This window comes from Amblyomma mixtum, chromosome 5 (assembly GCF_055824585.1).
Source record: "Amblyomma mixtum isolate Tamu chromosome 5, ASM5582458v1, whole genome shotgun sequence".
Lineage (NCBI taxonomy): Eukaryota > Metazoa > Arthropoda > Arachnida > Ixodida > Ixodidae > Amblyomma > Amblyomma mixtum.
Window position 1 is genome coordinate 57,166,801 of NC_143016.1, and position 20,932 is coordinate 57,187,732.

Sequence of the window (20,932 nt, forward strand, 5' to 3'; positions counted from 1 at the left end):
CTAAACCATTAACGCTATCGCGCCATGACCTTAAGTCCGACCTTGAGTGTCCGGTCCAGTTTTTCGACAGTTACCCGCCGCGGTGACTCAGTGGTTAAGGCGCTCGTCTACCGAGCCGGAGTACCCGGCTTCGAACCCGACCGCGGTGGCCACGTTTCGATGGAGGCGGAACGCAAAAGGCGCCGCTGTGCTTCGCGATGCCAATGCACGTTAAAGATCCACAAGTGGTCGAAACGATTTCGGAGACCTCCGCTACGGCACCTCTTTCCCTCCCACCTTCCTCCCTTTCCTTAGGGCCAGGTTCAGGTGTCCAGCGAGATGTGAGACAGATACTGCGCCATTTCCTTGCCTAAAAAAAAAAAACAATTCCATCTGTTCTATTGTTCATATATCTCTAGAACGCTGATATCCTCGAGCAATTCAGAGCCTTGAAACGTTGACTCTAAGGTATCGTATCGTCATGTCGCGGGGTGCGTAAGCAGCAGAAACAACTGGCATCTCTTAAGAGCCTTCATTCGAAACGGTCATTGGTGTTGAAATAATATTAGGAGACATGCGAGTATATGTGAGACATTACACGAATTTTTTTCCCTGCGCCTTGTCTGTCTTTATGTAGAAAGATCAAGCGTGGCATTTTGAACGCCATTTTGGCTCCTCAGGTTTTACTTCCGTCGGACTTTATGCCTGTGTGCCAGAACCGTCGCCTTGCCGCGGTACCCGATGCCCACCTGAAGTACTACGCCTAAACAGAACCAAGGAACTCACAACATTTTGTTGTCGTTGACTGCCTGCAAGCTGCCCCTTCTGCTCTTCTTCTATGAGAATTACCTCCACCACGCGCAGCGCGATGGCTCGGTTTCTTCCATCACCACTTTCGGCATTGCAGTTGTTAAATCAAACACTGCGGTCAAATTTGGCAAAGCACATCAAACGATCATCTGCTACTGAACCCGCAGATGTATGTGGCGCTACCTAGTTAATTAGTCATACTCTTCCTCGTCACTGGCTAACGTTTCGTACATTCAGAGGCTCTCCTATATGACGCTTGTAATAAGCTCTGTGGCACGATCTCTTGAACAGCTGGCTGTCTGTTGCGTTTCCTAATGGCGATTGATTGGCCCCTGCGAACGCCTTTGATTTTCCGCCGTGGTTATTTTGATAGAAATGTGCAGACAATGTTTTCTCTCTTATTTTTCTTACAGTCGCATGCATTCCTCCCTCCAGCTCAAGCTAGAATCCGCTGTGAGGTCTCAGAGTTGTTATGATCGGGAACCGACCACAAGCCCGAGTGGATTTTCACGCGGAGAAAAACTGAATTTGCAGGTGCAGTTAAAATTTTTTTTTTCAGTTAACAAGGTTCAGCAAGATGATTCAGTAATTCCTTCCTGTAATGTGTAGTCCTTATTGTTATGTGCTATCAAAGACACTGTTTTTACGAGTACATATACCATGACGTGCTGGTTCCAAAGCAGCAGATAACACTCATAAATAAGTATGCGGGGATCCGAGAAGAGGGATTGCAAGAAACAGCTGTGTATGGAATTGCGTATTGTAAATGCTAAGAACAAACTAGTGTGACAGGGTTCAGTGTCGGATGACAAGTCGTCGTAAACAAAGCGATTTCATAAATGACACATACAGGATTACCTTCACTTCTCAGTCCATTTAGGTTATAGTTCCAAACTCGAAATTAAAATCTTACCGCGGTCGCTTGCGCCTTGTCTTTCGTGCCTGATATGTAGACAATAGAAAGGGACACGGGCGCCTTAACGCAATCGGGCAGGTCGTTAATGACAGATTCAGCCGCTTCTACCAACAAAGCACACATGGCAGTTTTTTCTGAAGTGATGGTGGTCGGTGAAAAGAAGAACACTGGAAGAAGTAGCGAGAAGACGGACACACTATTTACAGCATCCTTACTAAACAGCTGAAAGTACTTTTACTTAGACATTAATCCTCATAAACCGCCTACTTATGTCCATGGCACAATAGAGGTCTCGTCCATTGACCTCTGATTAAACCTGTTCTGCGCCAGCTGCTGCCACATTGTCCCGGAAAGTTTTTGTATGCATAAGCTTGAAACAACCTACATACCTAAACAATAGGCCTACCGAGATGTGCATTAGTACTGGTGCAGAATGCCCGCTTCGGTCACTCCCCGTGGAGTCTGTGTTTTGGCAGTGTGGAGAACACGCTTGGCCAGGACCCGCAGCGTAGAGTTCTCGCTCGATGTACTATCGGCGGATACAGAAGATGCGCGAGACCCTGTCATTTGCAAGACTTGCGCATACGTGCATGCACACACCATAAGACACACCCTGCGATACTTTAAGCGGCTGGAAAACACCACTACAGAGCACATGGCCAAATCAAATACACTGGAAGGCGAGATACGCTCTCCTGCTGCGAACGCCGAGGCCGCTTTGCTGTCTCTATGCGTCTTCGCAGGCGCTATTTGTGCTATTGGGCGTGGCAACGCTTGACCGCCTTGCAGTTTTCAGGCGCTCCTAGCTCTACCACTAGCAGGCACTACACTTCCCTCACCAAGGTGGACGAGCCAATCACGTCATGATAAAATTCATTCATTCATTCATTCATTCATTCATTCATTCATTCATTCATTCATTCATTCATTCATTCATTCATTCATTCATAACAATGCTTTGAGCCGCCACCTTCGCCTCGGCTCATCTGTACTCAGCATTACTTGCATTTACTTCCCTTGATACCTACTGGAATATCGCGAACTAAAATTTAAGTGATTAACTTTTTGTTGTGTCCCCTTATTGCTTTTGTGTGTGTGCGCCCCCGCATCCTCCTCCTAACGACCACTCGCATCCTCCTCCTAACGACCACTCGCATCCTCCTCCTAACGACGACTTGCCCCTCGTCGCACGCTGTCGCCAGATGCCCCCCCATGGTGCGCCCCCCTCCTGTTTTGGGAAGCCACTCCCTCCCGTGGACGCTTCTCCGCTCCCTCCTTTCTTCGGGCGGCCAGTTCGGCTCCTGCCTCGGTCGACGCTGGTCGCACCCTCATCGGCTTTAAATAAACGAAGTCTTAAAGTACCGTGTGCGTCTTTCGCTGCATTCAACACAGCGACCGGACACGACAGTGGCGACGAGAAAGTGGATTCGACCCGCGCTACGCAACGCTATTGACAAGCCATGGCTACGCGAGGGTTTCCCAGTCAGATACCAGAGTTCAACGGCTCATCGTGGTCATCGTGGGTTGGACGCCTTCAGTTCTACTTTGAAGCTAACAACATCACAGACCCAGCCTTGAAGAGGGCCAACCTGCTGACGCTGTGCGGGGAGCAGACCTACGATACTGTCTGCGCCCTTATTCAGCCAAGCACACCAGCGGCAGTGTCTTACGACGACATCGTAAAAGCGCTGCAAAAGCACTACGACCCAAGGCCATCCGAGGTCTACAGCCGGGCTCGCTTCCAACGACGAGATCAACTGGGAGGAGAAACTGTGAGCGCCTACGTAGCCGCGCTCAAGAAGCTCGCTGCCGACTGCAATTTTGGAACGCTGTCGACAACAGCTACCGGGCAGGAGGGAGACGCAGCTTCTTCTGCTAACACCACCATGCTTCCCTTGGACGTGATGTTACGCGACAGATTTGTGTGCGGACTGAGTGACGAGTCACTGCAGCAGCGCCTGTTCGCTGAGAAGGACCTCACATTCAGCAAAGCTTACGACATCGCCGTTCGAGCGGAGAGCGCCGGTCACCAGCAGAGAGGGATTCGCCGGAACACCGAGCCGGTACACCAGACAAGCAACCAGGTGCGCAAGCCTTCTGTTGTTGTAAAATCGGTCAAAAAGGCACAACGCTGCTGGCGGTGTGACGACCAACACAACCCCCAGGGATGTCGATTCCAGTCAGCCACGTGTAATTTTTGCCACAAGCGAGGGCATATCGAAAGAGCATGCATTACGAAACGGAGACTTGCCAAGATAAAGTCACCTTCCCAGCCTAATCACAGCGTCAACGCCTCAGAGAATACGCCGCTATCTGATCTCCATGGAACAACATCAGCAACACCATCTGTGTTGTACGACCTGAACACCATGAATCTCGGCACGCGACCGAAGATTTTTACAGAAGTAAGCGTACATCACCAGCTGATTAAGTTCGAGGTGGACTCCGGCGCAGCCTGTACTCTGATCAGTGAGGACACGTTCCGAACTTCATGGCCATCTGACGCACCCGCCCTGCAACAAGACGACACGCACCTGCGAACGTGGTCAGGACAGAATCTGCCACTATTGGGCTCTGCCAACGTGCAGGTTAACTACAACGGCCAGACCCATACGCTACCTCTGCTTGTTGTGAAGGGCACAGGATCAAGCCTTCTAGGGAGAAACTGGTTTTCTCCACTAGGCGTGATGATATGCGGCATACACCAGACGCCGAGCCAGAACATGGTTGAGCAACTGCAAGAGAAATACGAAAGAGTATTCTCGGAAGAGATTCCAGGAAACGAAGGGCCCCCGGTCACACTGGAGTTGTTGGACAACGCGCAACCCAAATTTCTGAAGGCCAGGTCGGTGCCGTTTGCTCTCCGAGATTCAGTTGAAAAAGAGTTGGACAAACTGGAGCAGCAAGGTGTCATCGAGCCGACGCAGCATTCAGAATGGGCCACACCACTTGTCGTAGTTCGCAAGAAGAACGGAACCATACGCCTCTGCGGAGACTACCGGAGCACCGTCAATCTTGCGACTAAAGCGTCCTCTTACCCGCTACCGACACCTGAAGAAGTATTCAGTGTACTACGTGGCGCAAGAGTCTTCAGCACATTGGACCTCACCCAGGCGTATCAGCAGCTGAAGGTGAGCGAGTCAACTGCTGAATTATTGGCAATTAACACACTGAAAGGCTTGTACAAAGTCAAGCGACTGCCTTTTGGCGTAGCTGCAGCCCCGGCCATATTTCAAAAATTCATGGAGACAGTGCTTCAGGGCATCCCAGGAGTTTGTGTCTACCTTGACGATGTCATCATCAGTGGCACTTCCACTGAAGAGCATGCAGTGCGCCTAGAGCTCGTTCTCGAAAGGCTAGCAAACGCTAATTTGTGCATAAGCAAATCGAAGTGCTGTTTTGCGGTGCCAGAGGTGCAATTTCTGGGACACCGAATTGATGCGGAAGGCATTCACCCTACCGAGGACAAAGTGCGAGCGATCACAGAAGCACGAGCTCCAACAAACAAGCAGGAGCTACAGGCTTTTCTCGGACTCTTGACGTTCTACGACCGGTTCTTGGAACAAAGAGCTACCGTGGCCAACGACTTATACCAACTCCTTCGGAAAGATGTGACATGGACATGGTCGCCACGCCATCAGCAGTCATTCGATGCCCTGAAAGACCTGATTCGAAGATGTACAGTCCTCCGCCACTACGACGAAAGGAAGCCTCTGCTTTTGGCTTGCGACGCATCACCGTACGGAGTCGGCGCGGTTCTATCGCAAACTGACGAGCAAGGAAGGGAAGCTCCCATCGCCTTCGCCTCACGTACGTTATCGCAAGCAGAACGCAACTACGCGCAACTTGACAAAGAAGGGCTAGCCATCGTCTACGCGGCGACACATTTTCACCAGTACATTGCCGGCCGGAAGGTGACCTTTATAACCGATCACCGACCGCTATTGGGCATTCTGGGACCACAAAGGCCTATGCCACCAACTTTGTCTCCGCGAATGACACGTTGGTGCATCAAACTCTCAGCGTACGACTACGCTCTGGTCTACCGCAATGGGAGTAAACATCAAAACGCCGATGCGCTAAGCCGTCTGCCACTAGACGCAACTGTTGACGAACCATTTCCACCAGGAGACGTTCTGATGTTCGAAGCACTGCCAGAACCTCCGCTTACAGCAGGCACAGTTGCAGCATCTACGCAGAAGTGCGCAGCTCTCCGGCTAGTTTACACAGCTGTTCAACACGGCAACGTGCATAAACTCAAAGGGGACAACTTCGACGCTTACCGCAGGCGAGCTACAGAGTTGAGCACCCATCGCGGCTGCATCATATTTGGGTCCCGAGTTGTGATGCCGAGAGAACTACGCGCACAAGCTATGTCTCTCATCCACGCCGGACATCGGGGCATCGTTGCAATGAAAAAGTGTGCCAGAAGCTACATGTGGTGGCCTGGCATTGACAACGACATCGAAACAGTGGTGCGAGAATGCAAGCCTTGCCAGAGCAGCCGGAGCGCCCCGCCGAAAGCTCCTGTCCCAGAATGGGAAAAGCCAGACACACCATGGCACACACTGCACATTGATTTTGCAGGACCAATTGAGGGCTGCACTTTCCTTGTGGTCGTAGATGCCTACACAAAGTGGCTTGAGATAAGGCAAATGGGACAGACGACTTCGGCAGCAGTCATTGACAACCTCCGATCACTATTTGCAACGTTCGGCCTGCCGCGCAAGGTAGTGTCGGACAACGGAACACCGTTTGTGTCTGCGGAGATCCTCAAGTTTTATCGCGACAACGGGATCTCATCAGTTACATCGGCCCCCTACCACCCAGCGACAAACGGACAAGCCGAGCGCTACGTAGCCGAGCTAAAACGCGCCCTTGAAAGAGATCAGACAGGCTCGCTGCAGCGCCGCCTTGCGCGCTTTCTCTTCAAGCAGCACACGACGGTTCAGAGCACAACAGGCGAGACCCCCTCGAAAATGATGTTCGAGCGTGAAATGCGAACCCAGCTCACAGCCATCCTCCCCGAGCCAAAGGCAGAGACGTTCCGGGAAGAAAAAGCAATTCCGCGCTGCGGCACGCTTAATGAGGGGCAGCGCGTCCTCGCCCGACAGTTTCTGAAAAAGCCACGCTGGGAGGAAGCTACAATTGTCAGACGCATAGGCCTGCGCTCTTGGCTCGTCAACATACATGGCACAGTAGCACGCCGACATCTCAACCAGCTGCGTAGATTTACGACGCCGTCTGAGAGCTGTCCGCCAGCGGAGAGAACACGTGCACCATCTTCCCACATAGCCTGGCACCTCTTCCCGGAAGAAGAGACTTCGCCCAGGACAGACCTAGGAGACACAGCGAACAACAGCCAGCCTACAAGTGTTTCTCCCCCGAGCGCACAAAGCCAGCGCGCCTCCACGCGTGAGCGCCGACCCCCTGCACGATACCAGGCAACTTTCTAAGGGGGAAGGAAGTGTTGTGTCCCCTTATTGCTTTTGTGTGTGTGCGCCCCCGCATCCTCCTCCTAACGACCACTCGCATCCTCCTCCTAACGACGACTTGCCCCTCGTCGCACGCTGTCGCCAGATGCCCCCCCATGGTGCGCCCCCCTCCTGTTTTGGGAAGCCACTCCCTCCCGTGGACGCTTCTCCGCTCCCTCCTTTCTTCGGGCGGCCAGTTCGGCTCCTGCCTCGGTCGACGCTGGTCGCACCCTCATCGGCTTTAAATAAACGAAGTCTTAAAGTACCGTGTGCGTCTTTCGCTGCATTCAACACAGCGACCGGACACGACACTTTTGCAATCCACGCTGCTTATGTCTCTTAACGTTGCATTTTTTTTCGCACCCTGGCGCGCTGTCCTTACTTCAATCCCAATATTTGATGCAATAGGGTGTTAGCAAGGCTATCAAGGCTAAAACTGTCCGGCGTCGGCGTCTGTGTGAAACCTACACGTGAAAATCGTGGCAGCTGGTGTTTAGGGGGATTTCCCTCTCTCCTACCTGCCACTGATGGCAGGTGGAGAGTAGGGAGAGGCCGGACTAAGAATGACGCAGCAAAAAGTAATGAAAGAAGGGTTCATGAGCAGAAATAAAAAAGAATAGAATCGGAACTTAAAGAATGCTCAATGAATGAAATGGAATCAGAATTAGAATAGAGACATAAATGGAATACAACCAAAGTTGCCATTCAGAGGCGAGTGAAAAAAAAAATGCTACCGCACTTCCTCCGCATCAATCCATTTGATCGCCCCTCATGTTTTCCTGAAGCTCCAAGTTGCAGCTCCATATATGCAGGCAAGAGAAGGCAAGCGTATCAGGCGGCGGCAGAAAGTTAGGTGGCCGGATGAGATTAAGAAGTTTGCTGGGACACGGTCGGCGCAGCTGGCAAATGACAGAGTTAATTAGAGAGACATGGGGGAGCCCTTTGTCCTGCAGTGGACGTAGCCAGGCTGATGATTGTGATGACATGCGGGCATGCGCTGACAAAAAGTATTGGACGAATAAATTTGTTTTTAATCAGTAATATGCTGTTCCTAACAAGAAAGTTTCTGCCAAATGGATTCTAGCCCGTTCTAATTACTCTGATAACTTCTTTCTCAAACAAGCATTACTAAAGGCTCAATTTTCCAAATCTGTCGCACTTTGGGCGGCAAAGTAACCGAAGCTTTCTGTGATCACTCTGGCGTGTCGGCTTGCATTAGTGCTTCCATCTTGCCCCAGAAATAAGCAGCGAAAAAGCGTGCTAATTCCTGCCTGAATTAACGAGGTACCGTTTTTGTACTCGGGGGAGAACAAAAGAAAACATCATGTGTTTCTCGCAACATGCTTTTCTCTTTGCTCTGCTGTTCCACCTAGACGCAGAAGATTTTCTCCGTCCAGCTGAGTTGCCCGGAGCAGGCTCTGAAATTTGAGTCTTGATGGCGAAAACAAGAACAAAAAAAAGGATAAAGCCTGCTTCCACAAAAAGACAGCAGCGAGAAACGAAGCGAGATTTTAAGCGAAGATTCAGGAGCTCTGCTCCTGAGAATCCATGCGACTGACTAGAATTGTTCGAGTTGCCGTCATGAACAAAAGGACACTTATCCGGCTTAAAAATGGAAGTTGATTAAAGCGCTTTGCTAAATGTTTCTTCGTTATCTTTGAATTTAAAGAGCTGGAGTGGTTCGTCCTTGGACGTGATGTTGAGTGGGCAAACTGGGTAGCTCAAGGCGGAATAAAAACTTTTAAAGGACCATTAATTGAAAATCACATGAAGGCTAGCGCAGAGCGGGCCGAGAATAGAGCCATAAAACGACTAGACAGGCAAATATAGAACGCAGAAAAGAGAGGAAATCAGGATACTTCACTTCAGTTCCCTTTCACTTCCCTAAAGGCCCCCCTTTTTTTAGAAGGCGTCACACAACAGACGGAATTTGTCTTGAGCAATCGGCGGGATTTAGTTAGTTCTGTAGATCGCAGATTAAACGCCTTTGAAATGAAAACGATAAAGCGAATGCGACGATGTCATTCGGTTAAACTACCAGAACGGGTACGAATGTCAGAATAGCTGTTAGAATACCGCAATTGGGTTAGCATGTCGGGATGAGTTGGCACGGGCGCGTAATAAGGTTGTATTTTATCTCTCATAACATCAAAATAGGCACAAGTAAAAGGGAAAGGGCAGCCGACACCAGCACTACCTGCCTGTTTCAGGGAGACTCGGGCAGAGAAAGGACGCAGAAACAGAGAAGAAAGAAATAATAGTGAGATTGTTCGCTTGGCGACACTCGTTGCGCGAATAACGCAGGAAAACGAGGCACGCTGAAGAAAATAATGGGTCTAAAAAGCTAAGAGTAACAAAGAAAACAGAGATTAAGAACTCTGGTGCACTGATAAACTAAAAAAAAACGGAAGAAACAGCATCGAAGAGAGTGTAACTTAATTAAAGGCACAAAATCGAAAAGAAGCCCAAAAAGATAAAAACGCACAAAGCGTGCGATCAGTTAAACAGAAATGCTACGTAACAGGTACCAGGTCAGAACGTTGTGACAGCTAGACTATACTCATTCCATTTGATTCATTTCATTTTTGGTGACGGGCGGGAGAGGAGAAAAGATGGAGAGCTGCAGCAAAAAAAAAAAAAGTAAAAGCCATGAATCGAAACCACAACCTAAGAGCCACTTTGCTCCGCGCGGCTACCCTACACACCACACACGGAGGCTGCTGAGAGGCAGCTAACAATTGTCCCCGAGCGCTGAAAGCTCCTTCCAACCCGACCGCCTTTTCCCCTTCATTCGAAACTCTCGGCAAGAGCCAGTTTCTATCGCAAGAGCGTGCCAGCCATCCCTTTCACAGAGCCGAGCCGACCGATCTCCTCTTTTGTACCCTTGTTGTGTAAATTTTAATCTTTCATTCTCGCACTTTCTCAATTGCCTTCCTATTCGCAAATTCAAGACACGTCGTCCTCCGGGAGGATTTCGCTCCGGTAATCTCTTCGGCAGCAAAGAGGGCCCAGCTACCTTACATACGCTGACAAGTGGCGGGGCCGCTTTCTGCCGCAAAAGCGACGGGGCTTTAATTTGCCCAATTATTTCTGGTTACTTTTCCTTTACCTGCTCGCATTTCATGACTCTTTCTCTCTCTCTCTCTCTCACCTCCGAGCGCTAAAAGGAAAAAAAAAACGAAAGAACAAGTGCAAATTCTCTCTCGACGCAAGAACGACTTCGCGATGTACACATATACATCTCTTCCCCGAGGCCATTCTCTCCACAACGTATAGGTACCCACTGTACGCTCCTCTTTTCCATAGCGCTTGCATCACATGCGCTGCCTGATTTCGCTCTGCTTTTAATTTTCTGAACCCTTCCGTTCTTCCTTCTTCCTCTGCTGCTCCTCTTCCATTCCGCCGTTGATTTCGGAACACGCGAAACAAGGAGAAAAAATAATAAAGAAACAGAAAAGCGTTTAATACGCATCGCTTTCGACTGCTTCAGAAGGCGGCGCCGCCACCGCGTGCTACGTATGGTGTGTGCGTGGTCCCAGGAGATCCGACATCGCTTCGTTCTATTTTATTTTGTTTTTGTTCTTCCCTGCGACGTCGTCGCTAACAGCCTTTCCGGGGAGCGTTGTTTGTTCTCCATTGCTTGCGATTCTCTGGCGCTGTCCTGATACTTCTTTTTTTTTTTGCTTTGCCTTTGTCCTGAACAGTCTCGTTCAGACTCGGGAACGTAAGTCAGGCACGAGAAATCCGGGAACGCGGGCTGACTGCTTGCGCGATTCGAATGAGAATCAAAGAGCAGGGAGTGAAACAAAAGAATTAAAGCAGCTTTCAGGCAACGGACAGATGACAGCCGAAAGAGGTAAGAGAGAGGAGAGGAGGAGGGAAAGAGAACGCGGTCTCTATAATGCAAATTGATGGCTTCTGTCCTCGGCGTTGTTGACAATTGCGACGTAAAAGCGATCTCTTGTACCCCGTGACAGGCAGGCAAGTGTGTTGCTCTGCACTGTCGAAGAGGCTCAGAGATCAGGTCGCGTAGTTTCTTTACCTGACTAAACCGCGCTCTTGTACCACCAAGCCGCCCTCCTCAACAGCAGACAGTTACTGTACAGTTTAGAAACAGTGCATAACTTACCTTTTCCTAGTCCTTCACTGGGTCTGTTACTGCTTCGTACTATAATCCTATCTTGTTGATGATCATTCATTCATTCATTCATTCATTCATTCATTCATTCATTCATTCATTCATTCATTCATTCATTCATTCATTCATTCATTCATTCATTCATTCATTCATTCATTCATTCATTCATTCATTCATTCTGTATCCCTGTGTTTCTCTAATTGACAATCCAGCACAGTGTACTACTACATTAGAATGCACCTTGCTATCCATGCAGCCTTTATATCCACACTTTCGTCTGCTCCCTCTCTCATGGTACACCGAAGTGTCAGGTCCACTTCACTGATCAGCACTAGACCGCTATCATAGAGACAACTTTCGTCCGCACGTAGCGGCTTACTATGAAGACTGTAAGACGAAGTATTACTCTGATCTGAACCACTTGTGAATCGCTCGAGCCGTACCGCGCCCCCACCACAGAGAAAAGGAGTAGTTTTCGCCCCAGGACAAGGAAAACAGAGACAGATTATGAAACCAAATGACCAGCGCGAAAACAGACAGAGACAAGAGAAGAAACACTGACGACAGGTCATTCGAGCTGGCAGTTTGAATCATGTCCCATCAACTCGCCCAATCGGCAATTTAGATTATGAAAACCGGCGAGCCTCGTTGCTCACATGTGAATGACTTATCATCCTGGCTCGCTCGTGTTCTTTGCAGAATCAGTAAGCTGGCTGCAAATTGCGACTCCGGGCACTGAGGTTCGAGTGTATGTAGTCATATTTCCGTTTAACATCACTGAAAGCTATTGAGCTCAAATTTTCTAGTCAAACATGGAATATTTCAGTTCAGCCGAAAAGAATAGCTTTCAACATGAAAGTCGGGAGGGTCACTCAGGGTAATGTCCCACAGCCTATTTTTGCTCGCCTGTGGCCAAAATAAAGACGAACACTCCTGAGATCCAAAAATATAACGCGCGACAGATGAGAGGCTGAATTTCCCAGCCAGGAATAGAGGGCACCTGGAGGCAGCCTATTAGTGACACCATCACTCATCTCAAACGCCGAACCCACGTCCATCGTTCTCGGACAAAAGTTTTCAAAATTGGAGAATTGTTCGATACCGTTATGGAAATATTGATGGTAATGGTCCATTATTCTGATATGTAGCAAAACCTTTCTTTTAAAGTGTTTCCATCGATCACATCGATCAATTAAGACTGCCACAGAGAACCAATATGGAACGCTTTTCACGATAGCAAAAACATTAATAAAAAAAAAATACAAGACTGTCGTCGGGTGGTCTGCGGATATATGATTGTTGTAGTGAAATGTTACATTATATGAAAAAATAGCTTTCATAAACGGCTTCCCGCTCGAAAATGCTTTTTGTCCACAATTGTTGGGTATGACAAGCTTCGAAACGTTAATAAGCATAATCGGAATCCGGTACAACGGGCGAGGCGTACCAGGGTCTGGTTTTGGCAGCAGGGCTTTTCGTCCGCTACACAAGATAACAGGAAATTATAATTATAAAAGCAGCAGCGAGGAACGCTTCTAAATCCCGCTCCAATAATGTCCCAAAATGCCAAATAAAATCCGACTGGCAAACATTCGGCGCCAGACGCCGATCCACGTTTCGTAGAATCCAAGGCAACGGTATTCTGCTCTAAATATGGACGACCACAAAGCGTCTCTTGCGCCTCAGGAGTAACTGCCGGCCACTCATTTGACGTCCTCCGACAGCCGCAACACAATTCGTGATTCGAAGTCGCCATGCGCTGAAAATGTAATAAAGCACATGGTCGTGGACCTATGCAAGCACGGAAGACGTTGTCCCGAAGCTATGGAAGTAATTGTTCCTCGCAAAGTGCAGGGCCTCAGCAGGGTGCGCACGCGGGATGAGTCTACCACGCCAGGCCGCTGCTGAAACGGACGAAGCACTAATGAGGCGCTGATATAGCGCCGGCAGCACATCTAACCGCTCGTGCATTAACACACAGCGAATGCCTGCCTACCTAAAGAGCTACGTGAAGTTTCGCAACTGTTCAGCTATTCAGTTGCATTTTTCGGGTTGCATTTGTTCTTGTACTGTCTTTTCCGGAAGAGCATGTGCATTACTTCGAAAGCGCAATTTTCCAAAATTCACTTGCAACACGTTCGGTTTAAACCAAAGAATTCATCGGTGGCTCCCCCGTATCGTAACACAAACCTCTTATATGGCGTGGGTCGAACAGTGTAATGCACATTTGAAATCGACCACGTGACAATACCATTGTCACACGGGAAGCGGATAGTTTTCATTCAATATGCCCGGATCGCGTTTGAGCCGCGTTTAGGAATAGTTGACAGCCATTGGAGCATCGGAATCGAGCGGCCCGATTGCGTTCGAAACCTACTATGTGCTTTTTAGGTGTCATAGAGTGCTAGGAAACGAGTAGCAAAAGAGAGAAGCCTAAAATATAAACAAAAAAGGTCGCTTTAGACTGCCCTGCAACAAATACTAATACCTTTTATTCATGCATAATTTCTCATATCTGTGTCAATACCACCGACTTGATGTGTTTCAGAGAATTTCAGTTGACTGGCATCGATAGATACGTTTTTTACCATAATACCAGACTGAAATATTTTTTTTTCTGGAAAAATCAATCTACAAGGACTTTTTCTGCAACCTTGGTAAATTTTATTTTCCGTTTCGGACATACTTAGTGACATCTGTTGCGCTAGGGTTGTTCTTATTCCAAATGCTTGGTCCGCTGTAACAGCGATAATTTTCCACTGCGATTGAAAGTCGGATTCCGGTCGAGGGCTCGATCACGATCGAAAGTGTCCACGTGAAGGGGTATAAGAAAATCGTTGCGGATACTGCGATCTACGCAATCATTACGACAGTGTGCGATCACTGTAAAATGAAAGTTTATCACTGGTCCGTACCGCATATAGGTACGGTCTGGAAGAAACCCATACAGACAACCATTGACAGCAGTCACTGTTTTACAGACAAAAAATCAGTTTATGTAAGCTCGCTTCCGCAAAGGATTGCAGCTAGTTAGACAGAATTTTTCATGAACGATATGTTAATTTTCTTGCCTGCAAACACATTATCAATAACTGTCATCAGCGAGCTTATTTTTCTTTTCTATCTTTTTTTGCTGCGATATATTTTTCTTTGCCGTTTGATGACTGCAAGAATGTTTCGAGTCTCTGCACAAGCCCACACTAATATGCCACGGAACGGATTAAATAACGGGAGCTGCTGCTGCGTTTCATGGTGTGGGAACAACGGGCGAAGACAAACGAAGCAGGAAACGAAGTTCTTCCGCAATCCTCGTGACAGCATGTGATTGACGCCTTTTCTGTGTACTTTAAAGAAAACATAAAACAGTACTGTCAATCTTTTCCTCGAACCGGCTACTATGTGCACATTTTTTTTAGTCAGCCAGTGAAGCGAATAATTGCAGGTCATACTGCGCCATAATTGTTTCAGGTCGAAGGCTTGGATCGAGTATGCCAAGAGGGCTGACCTGTTAGAAAAGTCGCCGACCCAGCTGCATGCCACGTACCGCATCTGCGGGCATCATTTCACCGCAGGTGACTTCATGGACCCCGGGATGGCTTCGCTGAAGAAGACGGCTATTGCTACTGTTCAGCCTACAGGATACTGGGATTGTCAGCTCGCTCAAAGTAATTTTCACTGTGCGCTTGTCGGGTATTTAAACGATTGACAAAATCGCCCGGCCAACGAAGCTTTGAATTGTCTTTTTCTAGCTACGATTTTTGATTACCGCACGACCCACTAGATGTAATCCCAGTGATTAAAACGTACATTTCTCGATAAATTATATAGTTCTGCAATTCCTTGTACCACTTTTGCAGGCACTATATACTCAAGCCGTAATGCCGCAGTAACCGAGCCATTACCACCCTCATACCCCATCGCGAGCCCGAGCACTTCCGGCACTTTTTCCCCATCCCCGTCTTCAACTGCCACCGGTGTGAGTAGACTTGTGTTGCTTCTTTCACATGCTCAGAAGAAACATGTATAGAGATAGCCAAGGCAACTACATAAACATAAAGTAGTCGGGTATTTGGTTTCTCAGCACGCTCTGCATTATTAAATATAATTTGGTCTTTAAAAAATTATCTAATATCATGCTTGTACAAATGTAACAAAGGAGTCAACTGAAAGCATTTCAAAAATGCTCTTGGTAACTCAGTGTTACTGTATGTAACGTTTGTCTTATACGTTAAAGGTGTATGAAAGGTGCATTCGTGAATGGTGTATCAATGTTTACCGTTACGTGAAACACCTGGCACTCCAATTTTGTGGGTGCGCTAATGCAGGGCTTGTTCTTGACGTAAAGAACTGCTCATTCACTCGGCTCTAAGCTCTACTTCACTGGTGATTTCGCAGGTATTGGATCCTCACACATAATCGCAGTAGTCGCTTCATCGGAACAATCGTCATCTGCATGCCTGAGCCCTGTTTCGAGCGACGCCGGTCCTCTACAGTCCTGTACAGCAGGGCCTGGTCAAGATAGCCTTGCACTGGATGAAGAAGTCGTTGCCGACCTAATAACTAGTGATACAGCCTTAAAACCTAGAGAAGGGAAATTGTAAACGTTCATAAGATGTCATGTACAGCTGTACAAATAATTTGCGACGCATGAGGACTTTGATAGTGAAGTCGAAATGCGACTGAGTGCGTAAACATAATTTAATGTTAAATTTCGGCTTGTGCTACTTACCACGACCTCCATACGAATTCATTGAATTAGAACTGGTTTACCGTAAACGAGCAGAAATTCACAATTACTGAGAGCCTTGTGTTCTGTAAACGGCTGTTGCCTACTCTACATGCAAACTTCAGACAAATTCACAGCAGTACACATAAATGTCTCCTTTTTTGCTGTCATGCCAGGAACCGCTGACTGTTGCTTCTTCACTTGCATACGCAGACACTGTTGCCTCAAAGCCCACGACAGCCACACCATCATCCCCGAGGTCGTCACATTCTGTAGTTGCCGGGAAATTTCACACAAGTATGTATTAATTTCATTATCTTCACTATAGCAGCACGAAATACGATGACGAAGAATGACAGAGGACAAACCACTGCGCTGCTGTTTGTCTTCTAATTTAGAAGCACTCATGTCATCGTAAGACTAAGCCAACTCTCGATATTTTGTACTTGGTTCGGCCCAGGACAATAAAGTCAAGTTTTTTTTTTCAGTCAAACGGAAAACCAAACTATGCCTGCAGCTAGCATCCCGGGAAGCAGGATAGTTTTTTAGTACAATGGGCTCTGCCAAAACAACTAGAAATTATTTCGAATTCAGGTAATGATTTCAATTAATACAATGATAAAGATGATTGATGGTTTGCTTGAAATCGCACCTTCGTGACGTTTTAGTCGGCATTTAAAACATATACATTTAATAATTTAAGACACTTTCTAGCCCAAATGTTTCGGGTTGCTAGAAAAAGGCTTTCTATCTCAGCTGTAGCATTTCGCATGTCGCTCAAGTTCAGTTGATTTCTTTCTAGCACTTACAGAGAGATGAAAAACCAAACTTTGCCTGCAGCTAGCATCCCAGGAAGCAGGATAGTTTTGTAGTACAATGTGCTGTGCCAAAACAACTAGAACGCCTGGCAGAGGTGCCTGTTGACTCTGCTTACGTTCGACATACGCGTACAATTATATTTGATATTAATCATTTTGCATGCTTTCTACAGACGGCGCATATCATTGTATAAAATATTTCCGCTTCACACAAATGCCACTCTAATAAACCTTTTTGTGCCTTTGAGTGACCCTTTAATGCGACACAATGCAGTTCATGCGCCTTAGTACTGCAACAAGTTCTTTTTGTGTGAGTGGTAAATTTCGTGGAGCATTTTACATTACTCTTCTGATCATGTGAGAATTAAGCAGCGCAACAGCCTTTACAGTAAGTGCATGTAGAAATGAATTCTGTATAATTTATTTATTTCAGCTCATTCTGTTATGAATGCAGCTCATCCACGGAACTTCCGCGACAGCTCACCGAGGGACGTCATCAGGCGACTTCAGGCCAAAGTGTCCAAGAACAAAAAGACAATATCAAGACTGCGAAAAATGGAGCGCAAGGCACCATCGACCATTTCAGAAGCTGTAGAGTGTATTCGACCTCATGTAACGGATGAGGTATTTCAACTTATTTTCTGTCACGTGACGGTGCAGTCAAAGGGCAGAGGGAAGCGGTTTTCTTTGTGGCTAAAGAAGTTCGCCCTGCACTTGCACTTTCGCGGCCCACAAGCATACAGCTTTTTGTCGTCCTACTTCACACTTCCCACGCAGCGTTCTTTGAGACGATGGCTGAGCGACGTTAAAATGAGCCCTGGAATATTCCTGGAATACTTCCTACCATAGCTTCCAAAACAGAGTCACCGAGCCAACGTAATCGCGTCTGCTCTATATTCTATGATCAAATAATGCTGAAGAAAAATCTTGCCGATGATGTTACACAAGATGTCGTTCAAAGGTTTACAGATGATGGAAATGAAAGAACATCCTCAACAGCAGACAGGGCCATGGTGTTCCTTCTGTCTGGCATTTCCAAAAAATGGGTTCTGCTATGCCTACACATTTGAGCATGCGTCTACAAAATATTTTGCTACTCGTCGCCTACTTCTTACTCTGATTGAACTGCTCAAAGGAATAGGAATCACAGTGAAGGCTGTTATTCGTCACCGGGGAGCTACTAACATTAGCCTCGCCAACTCAATGAGTGTGTCGATTGCAACGCCATTTTTTTTTTTTTTGTAAATGATGAACGCATTTACTTTGTATTCGATGTCCCACACCTGATCAAAACTACCCGTAACAGTTTGCAAGCATACAGTCTTCACATCGAAAATGTAATTCCAGATTGGGCTCATATCATATAACTATATCAATCCGCACACGAGCTGAGACTGCGGATGGCTCCAAAACTTAGATAGGCACATATTTCAGAAACCCTACTCTGCAATGAAGGTGAACAAGGCAACGCAAGTCCTCAGTGCCTCTGTGTCGATCGCCTTGCTCGCTATGGTGCACGCCAAAGAGCTCCCGCAAGAGGCAGTGGCAACTACTGATTTTTGTGACCGCATGGGCAAGTTGTTCGATTGCTTGAATAGCTCGCGTGTTAACAAGGACAGAACAGAAGCTGCGGCGCGCGATCCGTAAGGGCCACGAAGAGTTGCCCGAGTTTCTCAAGAGTCGGATAATGTGGATTGCGAAGTGACGATTTGAAGGAAAGCGTCATACAAGTATTGATGGCAGGTCTCAATTAGAGCCATTCTTCTGCTATGGGAAGACACAGCAAACAATTATGATTTCAATTTTTTTTCGCACACGCCGCCTCCAGCAGGATTCCCTGCAAAACATATTTGGCCACACGAGACAGAAGCACGGATGCAATACCAATCCTAATGGGTCTCGGTTCACGTCTGGGCTGAAACACATAATGATCCGGAAGCTGTTCAAGGTTTCGGAAAATGCGAATACTGAAAACGATGGGTCCGAGCTCCTGCATGCGGTGATGCCCATTTCTTTGAAACAGGAATCTGTAGGCGACACTGTGGCTCCTGTTCCCCCTCTTGACTTGCCTGCTTTAGATGACATTTCCCCTCTAGCCGAAGAGAAATTCTGGCAAGTAATAGAGGATACTGCAACCTACTACGTCGCTGGATTTCTAATTAGGCAATTTCTTAGAAATACAGAAGAAGAATGCACGTGCTCCGAAGTGCTCAAAGATGAGAATTGTGGCCTAAACAAACTTCGTCAGTATTTCACCATGCTCAAAGCCTATCATATTCCGGGTAGGTTTTTAGAAACTTGACAGTTCCTTCTGAAGCAGCTTTTGCATTTATACAGCAACTGCAAACTCAATTCCTTTCTGTAATTGAAGAAACAACCCACGTACGCCCCGTCTGTGGTACACTGTGCGAGGTCATGGCAAATGTTGGCGATTTTCCTTTTTGCTCCCTGCAGTGCCGTGAAATGTTTCTTAGGAAGTTCTGCAGAATTCGCCTTTTCTGGCATGTACGTTTCATGAATAGAAACCTAGACAGCATTCGCTTCAAGAAATCAGTGTTTAGCAAACAGCTGGACAAACTTAAAGCTTGATGTCTCATTGTTTCTCATCGCTGCCAATAGAACATAGGGTTCGCTTACATATATCCGTCGCTAAGTTCGTTACGGCGCTGATCATGCATTACATCTTTCCTTCCCTTTGCTAGGATCGATAATTAGTAAAGATATGTACTTAATTCTGTACTTGTACGACAATGCTTGTAGAAAGTTGTATTTTTTATTGTTCTCGAAGGCAACTGTAGCCCTTTTCGAAGAGACGATTTACGCTGTTGTTGTTTGTCATTTGGCCAAATTAGTCCTGTTTTAGAACAATATCGTGCAGCACGAATATGGTTTTTTTTTCTTGCGTGGTGTCTACACCTTAACCTAAAAATCGCAATAATCGCCTTTTACGAAGAGTGGAAGCTTACTACTGTGTTACTATGATATATTGAACATGTTGTGCTTGTATTTCTGAACAGCCTAGGAACCTACTGCTTAAAGCTGCTGATGTACAGGAATTGAGCCCTCTATACGTGCCTTTTTAACCCCTTACTTGTGGCTAGCTGTTGACAACTATTGTTGTGTTTTCGCACGGGGGATGTTTTAGATGACAAACCCGCAGAGCGTATGTACAATATCTTTTTGTTCGTGACATGGGGCCACCGGCTTTACCATAACATCTTTCTTGTTGCTCTTTGTATTATGGTGTATTTTATAAAATTCGTGCGATCCCGTATTTTTTTCTGTACAGTTCAAATTGTAAATAAGAAAAAATAAACTCTTTGTGTGAAACTATTCCCTTCTATGTCTGCAACTGAAGGAGGCGGCTCAATGACGGCACAAAATTAAAGTAAAAACAGCTCTGATTGCATCATTCCAACCTGCTTCAACTAATTCATCTCGCGTAGGTTCTTCGAGAAGCTTGTTGGTATTTCCAGTAAAAGTCTGCTATCCTCTGCGATCCGAGAGTTTATTACGTCTATATGTGTGACATGCTTAGAAGTGAAATAATAAAGGCCTTGTGCTCCACTTAGACGATGTAGTTGAATATTTTAATAGCCAAAGGTAAATCTGAATGGAAAGCATTGCTACCGAAACCGAAAGTGAAACAGAGCTGAAGCACGGGCCTAAAATCTCGGAGGACGAAATTAGTGGTCTGACCACCAACTCGGAGAGCTGGCGGTAGTGTAGTAGCTAGGCCGCAGTGCCCGACGGGAATGTCCGCTCTTTACGGCCTTTTTACAATGCAAAAATTAGTGAAAACATGAGCCGGAGTACCCGGGTTTCAATCCGGCCTCCTTACGATTGAGCGAAATGCAGAAGGCGCCCGTGTACTGTGCGATGTCAGTGTACGTGAAAGATCAACAGTACGGAGCACTACGGCAACCCTTTCTTCTTTCACTCCCTTCTTTATCCGTTCCCAATAATACAATTTTCATTGCTTTTCCATTTTCTTCCCTGAAAAACCAATCCAATAAAAACTCAAAACGCAGCCATTGAACGTTGAAGATACCCAGTAGTAGCGTAATGAAG

General features: G+C 46.9%; 1 pseudogene across 1 annotated transcript in view; it reads left to right on the forward strand.

Moving 5' to 3' along the window:
* LOC149342262 (uncharacterized) overlaps window positions 1-20,103 on the forward strand; it is a 35,067-nt pseudogene extending 14,964 nt beyond the window's left edge. The window contains exons 2-4 of the transcript XR_016283314.1: window positions 14,786-14,982; window positions 16,257-16,340; window positions 17,295-20,103. The product of XR_016283314.1 is annotated as an uncharacterized LOC149342262 (transcript). The remainder of the gene's footprint in view (window positions 1-14,785; window positions 14,983-16,256; window positions 16,341-17,294) is intronic.
* The last annotated feature ends 829 nt before the right edge of the window (window positions 20,104-20,932 follow it).